At 39.1% G+C, this 14,555-nt stretch overlaps 1 protein-coding gene across 1 annotated transcript in view; it reads right to left on the reverse strand.

Moving 5' to 3' along the window:
• Positions 1-1,522: 1,522 nt before the first annotated feature.
• LOC146976026 (leucine-rich repeat and fibronectin type III domain-containing protein 1-like protein) overlaps positions 1,523-14,555 on the reverse strand; it is a 210,947-nt gene continuing 197,914 nt past the window's right edge. The window contains exon 11 of the transcript XR_015037471.1: positions 1,523-2,470. The gene's annotated coding sequence lies outside the window, so the exon portion shown is untranslated. The remainder of the gene's footprint in view (positions 2,471-14,555) is intronic.

The raw sequence follows: 14,555 nt of genomic DNA on the forward strand, positions 1-14,555 counted from the left end.
TGACAGGAATTCAATACATACACGCAGCGTTGCCCCTGTAGAGAAGATGGTCTGATTAAATTTGCACCTTGCTGCATAGATTTCCATATTAATGAGCGGAAAATAATTTTTCTGAAATTTGTCTCTGCTGTAAGATGGAGTCCATAGTAAAACCTTCTAAGGTGTTTTATAAATATTTGGCTTAATTAATGAATTCAGTGGCATGACTGATTATTTTTAATTTACAGTATCACATTGATTGTGACGGGACGTTGTCACTGCAGTCGCATCTTGTTTTATTCATAGAGCTGTGAAGGAAACTTTTATGCATGTGCGCATGCAAAGGTGAGTGTTTGATAATCAATTCATAATGATGATAATGACTCATCAGCATGTCTTCTGATGAATTTGTTTTCTACTCTGCATCGACTTCCCATTATAATCATGTTCACTCCCTGCTACAGAGATCCCACAGTGAAACACAAATCACTTTTTTTTTTTTCATAGTTTTAATATTAGGATGTTTCTCAAAATGAGACCCCAGGTGCCACATTTTCTTCATCTGCTGATAGCGTACAGGATGCCTGTATGTTCATCCTCCTTAAGCCTTTTTCTCTTTCTGCTTCTGGTGCTGTGGTAATGTTAGAGCAGCTATTTCTACCTCTATTAGGAAAAAATATATTTTACCTTTTCTCACATTAGACCCTGTCCATTCTAATTCTTTGTTTAATATGAGAAAAATTAAGAAAAAAAAGCAAAAAACATTAAGGGGGGAAGTAGTGTTAACAGGTGGTGATGAGAGTGAAAGAGAAAGAGGAGACAGAAATGGTTGGGAGCTGATCTCATACTGGCTGCCAGCCAAGAACGAAGGAGCAGAGAACTGAGGCCTATAGGGTAGATCTAGGGGAGCATAATGGAGTTGTGTAGAGCAGATTGGGTATTAGAGTTAAGAGAAAAGAACAGAGCAAGAGAGAAAGAGGAGGGGATTGGAGGTTAGGAGAGGAGAGAACGAGGGAGAAATGCAGAGGGGGCTGAGGGAATAGATGAGGGGAGGAGAAGTGATAGTGGGAGATAATAGGAGAGGAGGGAGGGGAGGACGCAGACAGATTTAGGTTATGTTCACAGGAACTTGGAGGAATAAACAACAGGAAGATGCAAGACTTTGCATCCTGCAAGCCATCACGTCTCTTTAAAAAGCAATGTAAATAAGGCTTCAGGTAAACTTCTTATCAGTCAGCATAACTGCAATGCGAACATGAACAGTTTATGATGATATCTTTCTTTTTCTTCATTCCAACATTGCCACATATTTGCCACATTCTTATTGCTATGTTTAGCAAGGTGATTACCCCCACAGCAGAGTTTAAATTCATGTTTTGTGGAGGAGAAATATAGAGATGTTTCCCTCCTTTAGAAATTACATGTGCAGCCTTGTTTACCTTCTCCTTCCCTGAGTATTGTCAAGGTTAATTATACGTTGCCTTGCAGACGGCTACAGCACAACTGAAAATAGAGACAAAAGGTAAGAAAAACAGCCATTATAGGAGAAAGTTGTCCATTTTTGTTTTATTTTATTAGAAAATGTCCACACACCATAAAAATTACATGTACAAAACTATAAGATTTGAAATTGCTTTATGTACACATACAAAAGATAAAGCCCAAAGGAAAGTGAGGGTAACACAGGAGGGGTGAAAAAGTGAAGAGAAAGCGTGTGTGTTGTTTTGGGTGTTTCTTCCTTGGGTTGCGACCTTGGGGGGGAGAGGGAGGGGTGAGGGGGGGCAAAAAGTTCGAGGCTCTCTGTCTATTTTCTCCTTTACCGACTTGCGACTCTGCAGGGAACCGGAACAATCATGATTACAGTAATAATGATGACACAGGGGCATGGCAGTGGATGCAATTAACGCACACACACATGGAAACTACAGATCTCAGTTGGCACCTGTGACCCACTTATCCCATTTACAGTAACCAGTACGAAGGCTGAGTCAAAGCATGATACTGAGGACAGCGATGCTTGGATCAAGCACCTGGAATATTCTGATGGTTAATATAAAGGGATATCTGTCTGAAGCATGTGAAGATGGAACTCCTTCAACACAGAACAGTACATGAGATGTGACCAGGTATTAGTCATGTTGTGAGCATGCAAACACACTCCATAGTGGTAATGACGTGTAGAGGGCCTACAGTAGGTGATTACAAACGAGATGTTAACAATGAAGGTGGTGCAGCGGCGTACAGTCGTATGGCATTTTTCGTCACATTTAATTTTTCCGTCTTTCTATATTTCTGTGCCTGTAAACATATAATGGTGACAGTGATGATGATGATGATAAGTGTGAAGGTCTTTCTAATTAAAGCGCTGGATGGTGTCAGTGGTGATTGGCGTGATTTGGTAAACCGATGCCTCCCGTTATTTTTTCTCTGCTCATCGGTTCTTTTGTCTGTTTTGACTTCAGATGTGCGGCTCTCCTCTTGATCACTGGGTCTGAAAGAAAACAGGACAGAAAGACAAAGAAATTAGTTTTTTGTGTTTATGATCAGAAACTTTTTAAACTACTTTCCTTTTAAATTGTCTCAAAAAATAAACAAATAAAGAAAGAGGGGGGAAAAAAACAGTGGAAGCCGTGTCTAACGACCAATGGAGTTTTGGATACATACACAAAATTGATTTGAAATCTCTGCCATAGAGTTGTAAACATGCAAAGGGTAATGATGATGAAATTTTCTGATGCAAAAATGAAGATCTGAGGATTTCCAATAGGGGAGGGGTGGGGTTATCAACACCCACGAGCTGCAGCTTCATATTCTGGTGGAAATATGTTGTTTTTTCCGTTTACACTCAGCGTGTCAGAGGCTCAACCCTGTCAGTGTGGTTGTGATTTAATTTTGTAAACAATGCCACAAAACATATTTCCTCCTCCATTTTTTTCTCTCTCTCTGTGGATTGCAACTCTCCGGATCAGACCAGCAGCTGATTACACTTCAGATGGCTATGAGAGACAGTCAGCTAGTCTCAGGGAAACTGGTGAAAAAAACATGGAAGTCTAAGGTAGTGGTGGAATATCACACCCTGCAGTAGAGAACAGAGACAAAAAAGAAAGACCTGAATTCAGAATCACCATCAAAACTACATTAAATGGACTTTTGATTTCCCTGTCCCCATGATTAAATCTGTATTCTCCTAAGTGACTCTGCTAAGTGACTATAGATTTATGGCGAAAATGTAACGGAGGGTGCACTGGCGACCCAACATCCTCTTTGTTAAACTCAAACACTGAGGGCCTCATTAGAAGTGTAACATGAGCATGCTAAAATGATTAGCTGTCACACTGTAAGTCGTCCTCCTCGGGGAAACCTGGTGCTGCTTTTACAGTGCACATTGAGTGTGTGGTAGGAACGCTGTGTAGTTGAGTGTTATTGGACGAAAAATAATAACTTGTCAACACAAATACCTTCAGCAGTCCTCCAGTGTAATGCTGAGTGACAAATACAATATTGATTTTATACATACAACTAAGTAACTATGTACCAAATAGGAACAACAGGGGTTTTCCTGGATGAAATTGAGGTGGTGGTGGTACCATGGAGCACCTTTTATTTCTCATGGTTATGGCTTACATTTATAATGAAGACCTAAAATTCAGTATCTCAAAAAAAAAAAGAATACTAAAAAAAGACCAGAGATTTAAAAAAAAAATGTGATATGAAAATGTTGGCCTTCTGAAAAGTTTGTCCATATGCACTCAATACTTGGTTGGGGTTATTTGACACTGGAATTAGACTTCTCCATGATATTCTATAGTTTATTGAGATGCCCCTGTAAAACTCAAGGATGTGGGACATTGAATAATAAACAGTTTTGAAGGGTCCTACATTCGGCCTTATGCCATGTTAATTATTATTTCTTTATATTTATGATTGTTTATAATATTGTTATTACGATTTTGATGTGCATGTGTCTGTGTGAGAGAGACAGTGTTTCCGTTTGTCTGCCAGGCTGGAGGGAATGCATAGGGAGTCTGAGTAGATTGTGTTCGTGGGTTCATCCCTTGGTGATTGTTGTAAACATTGTGGAGTAAAAAGAGATGAAAAAAGAAATGCCATGTTACATCCTGCAGAAGTCAAACCCTATATGAGTTACTATTTTGCAATAAAGAAGTCACTACTGAACAGTTCCTTTCTCCCAGAAAGTCTCCAATGATGAAAACAGTATTAATCCTCAGGGTCCTCAGAGAGGTTGTAAAAACGTTACTGAGGCAACGCAGCAGTCTAAAGTTTCAGTCTCAGAACATTTCTGTGGCTTGACTTGACTTACAACAAGCTGCTCTACTTGTAAAATAAATGGCGTTGCACCTTTTACAAGCCAACATTACAGCATGCAAACTTAAATACGGCTCAGATCCTTTTTGTCATTATCTAAGCTTAATTCATTAATCTATATGACATACTGTTACGACCAAGGGATGGGTCTTATGTTGCAGGTGTGTTGCTGGATCCAGCCCAGATTGGTCCAGCCAGCACGAGGGGGACCATATATTGTTAGACTTTGTATTTTGGTTTTCTCTTCTTTTGCAGGTCAGCCTCGGTTCTTCAGTTAGTGGGGTTTGGGTTGTTATTTTGGCCTAGGCCCACCCCGACGCCAATGCTGTTTTACCTCACTAATCTGAACAATCAAAGTCAACAATCTATTAAGTGTTGGTCAGTAAAACTTATGCACATGTTGAATCATATTAATAACAGCAACAGCCTCATCACTTGGACTAAGAGTCATCAAAGCACCCAAATATTAGTCTGCACATGAATATGAGATATCTTAGCATCCATATGTGGAAAAGGGTACAATGGCACTGGTTTTAAAGCTAAGGTTTAACAAAGACCTACATCTCAGATTGCATCCCCAAAGATATATGTCCAAAAATAAAACACTGTGGATGACATATAGAGTGCATTTCTTTCTTTTGATATTATTTCTGTTATAAACTGTTTTCTTGTCTGTAACATTGCACGTCTGCCTGTCCTGGGTGAGGGATCCCTCCTCTGTTGCTCACCCTGAGGTTTCTCTAATTTTTCCCTGTTAAAAGGGTTTTCTATGGAGTTTTTCCTCAGTGGATGTGAGGGTCTAAGGGCAGAGGATGTTGTTATGATGCCATGTAAAGTCCTTTGAGACAAACTGTTTGTAAAATCGGGCTATACAAATACAATTGCCTTGCCTTGCCTTTCAAAAGTAGGAATGACTGGGTGATTAGTCATATACAATTGAAGGGATGCAAACTACTGAAAGGAATCCCCCTAGAAAACCTCACCACTTCCTGTCATCAAACCCCCAACCATGCAGACAAACAAAATGCCAAGCCCAACATTTCACTGCAACATGTCAATGTAATGAATTAAGCATTTCGCAGCAACAAAAAGTGAACCCATCAAAAGCCACTGACTCAAGGTCATTGTTTGGCCTGACATTTTAAAACAAAACTCCTTAACACTGTGGCACTGTGTGTCACTTGCATAAAGCTTGAATTCACCAATAAACCAATAGGGCACTGCAAACAAACAAACAAACAAAAAAACACCTAAGTGTTCAATGTATTCAGCACTCTTGAATCTCACCATTATCCCATTCTCCTCCAGTATGCATAAACTACATCAATCTTTTTAGTGTAAAGCTGCCAATGCAACCTTAAATTTGGGCACACTCCTATACTGTATCTCTCCTACCTGTAGAAGTAATACTGTAGGTCTCTGCTGAGAGACAGAAATGGAAACAATGCTAACGCCAAGTCCCTCCAGTCAATAGCTGTTCGCCTGCTTGCCCTGTCATTGATTTAATGAGTATTTCATTAACATTTTACATTATACATCACTTGTAAGGCATAATGAGATATTAAAAGCATATTGAGAGTGGTATGCAATTATGGACTTTAAAAAATGACATCAATAACCATCCACACATTATTGAATAGTGAGTTGAAAGCTTTGAATTGCATGTACCTTTTACTCACACTATTCTCTATCCTGGGAAAGTATACCACTGGGTAGTGCAGGTACAACCCTTGTTATTTAAATCCCAGAAATAAGTTTTTTTTTTCAACAGATGACGTTAAAAAACAAAACAACAACAACAAAAAAACAAACAGCTTCAGCCATTGTTGACATTCCTTTTCCTTTAGTTATTTCCCCACTTGGCTGTGTCATTTTAATAACCTGCTGAACAGTGCCAGCCCCATTTGTTCCTTCGGGTCTTGAATCTGCCCCCCTGACTGGCCATCTTGAATTTGCTTCATACATTATGTAAATAATGTCATTGTACCCAACATTTAATGTGCAGCATTTTTTTTGGCTGTATCCTCTCTTTTTGCTTCATTATGGAGGCTTTAAAAAGAGGTTGTGTCCCAAATAAACAAGTTTTGCAATAAATAAATGAAATATATAGATACATGAGAACTAAAAAATGAAATGGTTCAACAAGTCATTACTACTGCTGAATTATGCATGCTATACATTTTAAAATTTCAGAGATTGTCCAGATGCCCTTCATATTTAGAACTTCATACTGCATAAACATTGATATTTGTGAATCTGTTTGTACAGATATCTCATTTGCTGGCCACGTGACATTTGCACATTGCCTATTTGTACTGTATATTGATTTCAGTCTTTTGTGTGCCACAACCATTCAAATAGAAATGTATCTTAAAGACAGACTCATGATGTTACAGCAGTGTGTTGCACCACTTGTGGAAGATACTACAATTAAACTAGTACCACCTGACACCATGCTGACCTGCAGATGGTAGCATGACTGGGACAAATGAGCGGTTGGCTCTTGTTCCCAGAATAGAGACTGACCCAGAAAACCTTGTCTGCAATGTTGTACAGTACCACTATTTCTAACTCCCCCTTTACCGACCCAGATGAAATTAATGTTTTTTTTTTGTTTTTTTTTCTGCCCATGGAAAGAGGTTCAATGGGGTTATTACGTGATCATCTGTGACCGCCTTTATGCTTGGTCAAGCTGCTAACTGTTTCATCATACAGTAGTCCAAATGCCATTCAGCCAGGAGTCCAAAATCCTTGCTCATGCTTCATAAAATTTATGAAATGTTTGTTGTTTATTGTGTTGGGCCACTGGTCCACCACTGTAGTAAATTCATTTTGAAACCTGTGGGTGTAAGTGACACAGGTTATGGTAGAACTGCCCAAGGATCAGATAGATCAGCTTTCTTTGGCCCCATCTCGGTTAGTTTATTGGGCAAATGGATAAAGGTAACTCTGGATGAATTCTGCAAAGGGAATGAATAATTTTAACAATATCCAAAAGCATAATGCATCCATTCTCTCACCTATTCTCTTTTGAAATTCCTCAAATACCCGCTCTGGTGTTTGGCAATCAAGTAATGTTTGCAAGTTTATCTGTTTGTTCAGTAGGAGTTTGGAGTGGTCTGTCTAGTTTGGTCCACTTCATCACTAATTTCCTCTGGTTTTCTTGTACTCTATGCAAATTTTACTTTAGTTTTCCCTCTATGTGTTTCTTCACTCTTGCAGTGTGATCTTTTAAAGGGATAGTTCAACATTTTGGCAAATTGGCCCATTGCCATAATCGCTATAGTCATAGCAGTAGGTTCATTACCTTTAATTGTAGGTGTAAGCTATTTTCAGTACGGCGGAGCGCAGCAGCTGGCTGCTCAGAGCTACGCTATGGAGGCTAACGGAATTTCTTGGTTTCCCTCATTAAACTCATCAAATTCAACATCCCAAAACTCCACAGCGCTTTTGTAGACAAGTTGTGACCTGCACAACCACCACGCTATGAGATAATGACGGAACGATACGAAACAGAGCCGTTTTCGAGGTAAATACAGGGTAAATACGGAGACTGCTTGCTGAAAAACTGTCCCTGAACGCAACGCCCATCAGCGGTTTTGTATGAATTTACCTCGAAAACGGCTCCGTTTCGTATCGTTCCGTCATTATCTCATAGCGTGGTGGTTGTGCAGGTCACAACTTGTCTACAAAAGCGCTGTGGAGTTTTGGGATGTTGAATTTGATGAGTTTAATGAGGGAAACCAAGAAATTCCGTTAGCCTCCATAGTGTAGCTCTGAGCAGCCTGCTGCTGCGCTCCGCCGTACTGAAAATAGCTTACACCTACAATTAAAGGTAATGAACCTAATGCTATGACTATAGCGATTATGGCAATGGGCCAATTTGCCAAAATGTTGAACTATTCCTTTAAAGGTTTTGTCCATGTCACTTTTACCTCTTTGCATCAGACTCAAAAACATAATAGGAGCTAAAAATTGATTTTAATTTCACTTTGTAATGATCTTTTTTATTTTTTTATTTGCAAATATATGTGTATTTTACACACACACTTTGAACATAACTAGTTTAACAATCTCAAGCTAGGCTAATGAAACTCAGAAATGGTGGAAAATGGCTTTTATGGGGGATACTGTAATTGGAACAAAACAATCAGAGTAATGTAATTGCAGGAGCTATAGGAGGGCCCACTGAGGAGAGGTGTGCATATACAAATGTGGTTATGAGAGGTTGCTGTGTTGATAATGTGTTACAGACAGAGAGCCCTTAAGAAAATAAAACCCCTGTGAAAGTTGGGCCAGGCCAGTGTCACTGCCATCCGCAGAATTAACCAACTGATAGGCCGTAAGTGAAAGTAATTATGAATTAAATTGCCATATTGAAAAGGAGCTAAGCAATAGTTCCAAAAATAAGATAAGATTCTATTACATCGAAATCAGCGTTGACTGAAGATAGCAAAAGGGCAGGTGAAACACAAGAGCTTAAAGGTCCTCTATGAAATAAAGTGAGATTAGCATGTCTTCTTTTGTGCAAGTCTCGGTTCTTAGCTTCTTGCTATACTTGGACCGTTTACCTGAGAGTAGTTTTTTTTTATTAATTCACTCAGAAAACAGTCAGCAAATCAGAAGACAGTTATATATATATATATATATATATATATATATATATATATATATATATATACACACACACACACACACACAGATATGACATATGCAGTGAAATTGAACTAAGTGGTTGCTCTGCAGCATCCTATAGCCTACTATAGCTGGCTTTTCTGCTGCTGCTGCTGCTGTGAACATGCACGTGTTCCTCTGATTTGCACCACAATTAACTTTTACTAGTCCATGAATCACTTCATGTCAGCCTGTTTCGCCTGCTATCATGTTTAATTTTTAAAATGGTTATAAATATAATCACTTCTCCCTCATTTGCACATGCTCTCACTGCCTATTAACAATTATTCCTCTGTCCTGCAGCAGCAGGACTTTAAATCACTTTCAGTGCAGTGGTATACATGTGTCTGACAGATGTGCTCCAATTGAAAAAGAGCCCTCGTAAATTTGTCAGTATTTAATATTTTAAGCACTATTCTTCTTATTAAAACATGCCAAATTTCCGAGATCAGTTTTCAAAGCATTAGTTCTGTTCAGTCATATTGCAAAACGGGAGACATGGGAGTAAAATCATCATTGCTCATGTTTCTTTTTTTTGCATTAAAATTCATATTCACTGTGATGAGACAAGGTTGTTGGGCTGGTGTTTTTTTATTGAATACACAAATCGACCGCGGTGCTATTAACCAGCTATATCCGCAGTGCCACTAACCTTTACAAACTGAGATTTGAGAGAAAGATCAGGCATTTATATGTTATGGCTTTTAAAATTCTACTGTCCATCCCTAAGTATTTGCTTGATTGCTGTCCAAAAACCTGTATGTTTATTTTTTTTCCCCGTTTTTCCCCAAGACCAAACACTTTTGCTTTGCTGAGACTTCCCCTGTGTGGGCAGCCGGCAGATATGTCATCTTTGTAGCATGAGTGACGTATGCATCAATCTGCTGAGAAGAATTAAAAGAGAAACACAGTCATCATCAGAAAATTCATATTGTCTTCACAGGTAAAGACATATCAATGGGACGTCACAGGATGCTTCCATGCAAGTCTCTTGTGACTCGTTGAATGTGACTTTACGTGTTAACGTATTTGTTGTGTCTGAGCACATCATCGGGCTCACTGTCAAGTTCATTTTCTTGCAGACGTTTAACAGGGGGAGTGGAGTCCCACAACAATTACACACAAAAAATAAAATAAATATGTATTGTGTGTGTTTGTGTTGTCATCTTTTATTCATACTACCATGTTTTCTTTCTGGGGACCTCACATCAAAATACAGTCACAGCTCAATACACAGTGAGCAATCTTCCACACGCCGCGCTCTTACTCCCCTCTGTTCCTCTTCTTCTACCCCTCCACTTTTTTCTTTACTCTATCCCATCTTCATGTCTCCTCCCCTCCTTCTCCTTTTAATCCCTGTCTACTTTCCCTTCCCCTCTACCTCCTCCTATTTATAAAGCTGCTTATCTTGTACAGCTGCTCTCCCCTATATCACTCTTCTCCCTAACAGTTCAATTGAAAAAGCCATATTGGCACGATAAGATCATCATTGGGATAGCCCTACATACGAGAAAACCATGTCAACCAATACAGAACAAGCACATATGCAAATTTTGAATTATCTCACAGTGCCCTACCCCCTCTGCTGTTGCTTCCTCTGCCTTGTAGAATCTATTTTTATCATTCCTTCCCCATATTCTCACTTTCTCCCTTCCCACCTCATACTACATTACATGTGAACCTGTTTCATCTGTCCTTCATTCTCTTTTCTCTTATTCTCCCTGCTTCCTTTCCTCCCTGTGCACTTCCGTCCCACTTTTATTTTTCTCATCTTACATCACCACAGGTTAGACAACACCTGGGTGCATACTCTCACACATACATGCAGATACAGTGGAGAGATGTACACTGTAGTTTCATATAGGCTCCACATGTGTTCTTTCCTTGTCTTCTTTTGAATCTTGTTTCAATCGCACAGCTGGAAAGTCATGTGTAATGAGGGCAGGATCCAGCTGTGACGTGCTGGAAAAACTCTAGGTGACTCTTATGGCTTGCACTTACTGTTATTTATTTGTAAGTGTAAGTGCGTATGTGTGCATGTATGAGGTTGCATAGTTTTATATGAATGCAGGAATGTCCACACAGTCAAGTCTGGCTCAAGTCAGAGCTTGGCCTACCAGGCCACATACAGAGAGCACACACTGCCTCTCTCCTGCATTATGGTTGTAATAAAAGCCACACTCCATGCGTTTCTCACTGTGCTGCTTTAGCCTCTGTCAATGAAATAAACTGAACAGTTGCTAGAAGGAACTCATAAATAATACAGTAAAATGGCCACAGATGGAAGCTGTCACAAGTGGAGCAAGATCAAGTGTATACCTGAGCAAATGACATGTAATTAAACAAAAAAACAAAAAAACAAAAAAAAACACATGTCCAGTTCACACCGACCGTTAAGTGATGATCAGATCCAGATCATTCTTAATGGATTTGGGAGGCATCAAAATGTCACTTTTATTCTATGAATCTGTCTCTAGCTAAAACAATACGTGTTGTAAATACAACAATACATACATGTAATGGGACTGCAGCTGTTAAACAAGTTTAAAGGATGAGTAAGACAAAAAAAAGTCTTGTTCTAGTTAAGGTTCATTTTAATATGTGCTCAATTGTGGGAAAACTGTAGGGGACATTTAAAGGAGCAGAATTTACAGCCACCCAGTGGTGACTTCAAAATGCAACATCTTTAACTACCTGTGTTTGTACTTTTCAGGATAATGATAGGACATAATTGGTGTGGCTCCATCTTTGTTTGAACAAAAAAGTCACAGCTCTAGCACTTATTGTCCTCCACATAAATGAGAAGAAATACACATATTTGCCTGATACATAAAGCCACAGCAGCCAGCACCTGTTGGCTTACGTAGAACAAGCTGCATATTTAACATAGTCTATTGATCTCCTTATCTAACTGTCAAGAAAGTAGATAAGTGCATTTCCCGAATATCAAAGTACTACTTCCTTTAAGTGTTTTCCATTCAGAGCCTTGAAGGTTCCAAAGGATCATACTGAGTGAAACTTTCAAGACAATTTAAATAGTGCATAGCCTCCTATCACTCTCCGTATTTATAATGATTCAAGACATAATTCAGCCGAGATAATGAGCTCATAATGTACCTTGGTGACCACTGCACTTGAATGCAGAACAGGAGGAGGAAAGAGCAATGAACAGTGTCAGGGAGGAGTGAACAGCACGCATCATTCATCATCATCATTAGGGTGTCCGCGGAGCATCCAGCAGGCTTCATTTAGTGTTATGACCATGAAAAAGAAAGGGATCTGTTACCGGTTCGGGTGACACTGCCACCATTTTTCTTCTTGAAACAAATGGATATCAACTTGAGGTATCTCCTCATGTAGTGAGGTGTCAGAAGTTTTACAGTGCAAGATGACTTTAACATTTCAAACTGGGTTTCTCCTTGACACAGATGTTTTTCCCCCACCTGTTCTCTCTCCCTGCACAACAAAATGTGTTATCATTTTGTCATGTTGAGTTAAATACTATAAATAGGTGCATTGTAAAATCAATTTATTCCATAGTACCACCCCACTACTTGGACTTATTCTCAAAAGATACAAATAACTACTAGAACCAGCGAATCAGTGACTAAAGCCTGGTACACACATAAAGATTTTCTAAATCTCAAGATATATATATATATATATTTTTTTTTTAATCTCTGAGAGACCCCACACATGAAGATAAAACATCTTTGAACAGTTTTGATCGTATTGTGTGTGGTGTGCTGCAATATTCAGGGGCGTTTCTAGACACTCTGGAGGCCCCAGGCAAGAGGTAACTTAGAGGGCCCCCAGCCCCAACCCGGACCACAAACATTAACTGTTAATGAATCCAAAAATCCCAAACTATACAATTCTGCATACTATGCCAACTCAGTCTCATATAAAACGTACATAGCAAATATTTCTATAGTTTTTAGTGGAAAGATCAATATTTTGAGGTAGTTTCTGCATAAAAATTCCCTTTGATTACATTTCTAGTGAGAAATATATATTCTATTATCATAATAATTGCTCCGTGAATGTACATAATCATTCACTTGCTTGTTGTTTTTTCAGATCCAGCCAGAATAATTAGAAACGGCATTGTTTTCTGCTGTCGCTAGGTGGTTACATTTTTATATGCTACTGGGTTGACTATGCACAACATTCGATGTACACAGCCAGTGACAACATCAGGTTGTCACCGATATGGACCAATGTCAGCCGCCCCTGGAGGCCCCTTTCCAGCTCAGGGCCCTAGGCAATTGTTCTGTTCAGGAAGGGGGAAAATCGGGGAAAAATTAGCCAGATTATCTTCATGTGTGTGGTAGGCTTAAGATAAATGATGGAATGAACTCAAGTATTTGACCCTTAAACAACAAGATTTCGTGATGCTGTGTCGTTTGTAGGGAGATTTCTTTCATGTGGAACTTTTACACAATGCTTTTAGTTTGCATATTTGTCTTAAGTGCGGTGCCTGTTCAACACATGCTTGTTATCTAATTTATCATCATTGGCACCAGGTGATCATCAAGTAATTTCCACATCACTTCTGTGGTGGTAGTGTTGTTGGTGGTGGTGGTGGTGGTAATAATGGTGATAATAGACAGAATATAACAGTCTTTACCTGATCAGAATATATAGCACCATGAACGCTACAGTAGCTTGCTGTGACACACATACTCATTTTATATCATTAGATTTAAAGTGAGAATACCCCCCCACACACACACAGCACCACCACTCTTCATGAGGATTATAATGTTCATGTTTTATTGAATCTATTTGAAACAGGTGTTGATTTATTTTAATGGTTCTTTTAGAGCCTGTGATTTGTGGAGCTGTTGAACCACGCTGGGTTATACTGTGAGGTGTTTTTTTTTTCAAATTTTGACAACTTTAATTTGTGTACTAAATGGGATGGATACAATATTAGGAACAAATGCATTTTTGCATTAGTAAGGCAAACATTTGAGGTGATTTCCCGACTGGCTCTACAAACTAATGCTAGTTTAAGCCACTTTGTCACTCATACATGGCTGTTAAATGAAACAGAAAACACACAGGGACTGAACAACAGCGTTACATGACACATGGTGTAACGTTATATTTCCCATAGCAGTGGTGGTGCATAAATTAGTTGTTCTGCTTGTTAATGATTCTAATATATCATGCTTAGGGGGAATGAAAAGTAAACAAAACGGCGCCGTCTTGCTGTCACTGCTCTTAAATAAAACGCCCCACAGTGGTTTTGCTTCAAGTGACTGTGGATAACTGTTGTGCTGCTTCAATAAGCTATTTACAATTTGCAGAGCTTGAGTCTCTGTCTAAAATATTCCCACACTTTATATGATCACGTCCATGTTTTTCAAGCTGCAACTTGTTTTCAAGGAAATCCATTCTTTCACCCTGCCATTTTTAGATCAATGCGCCGCTCCAGCCCTTAAGCAATTGGCTGTTTCATGTCTGTCTCTATATTTGTGAGAACCACTCTAACAAACTTCACACTCAATACTGCACTTTCTAAAGAAGCTACACATATGAAGGTGAAGTTGTTCGGACAACCGTTCGGA

This window comes from Trachurus japonicus, chromosome 13 (assembly GCF_045865225.1).
Source record: "Trachurus japonicus isolate A0001 chromosome 13, Traja_1.0".
NCBI classification, from domain to species: Eukaryota; Metazoa; Chordata; class Actinopteri; order Carangiformes; family Carangidae; genus Trachurus; species Trachurus japonicus.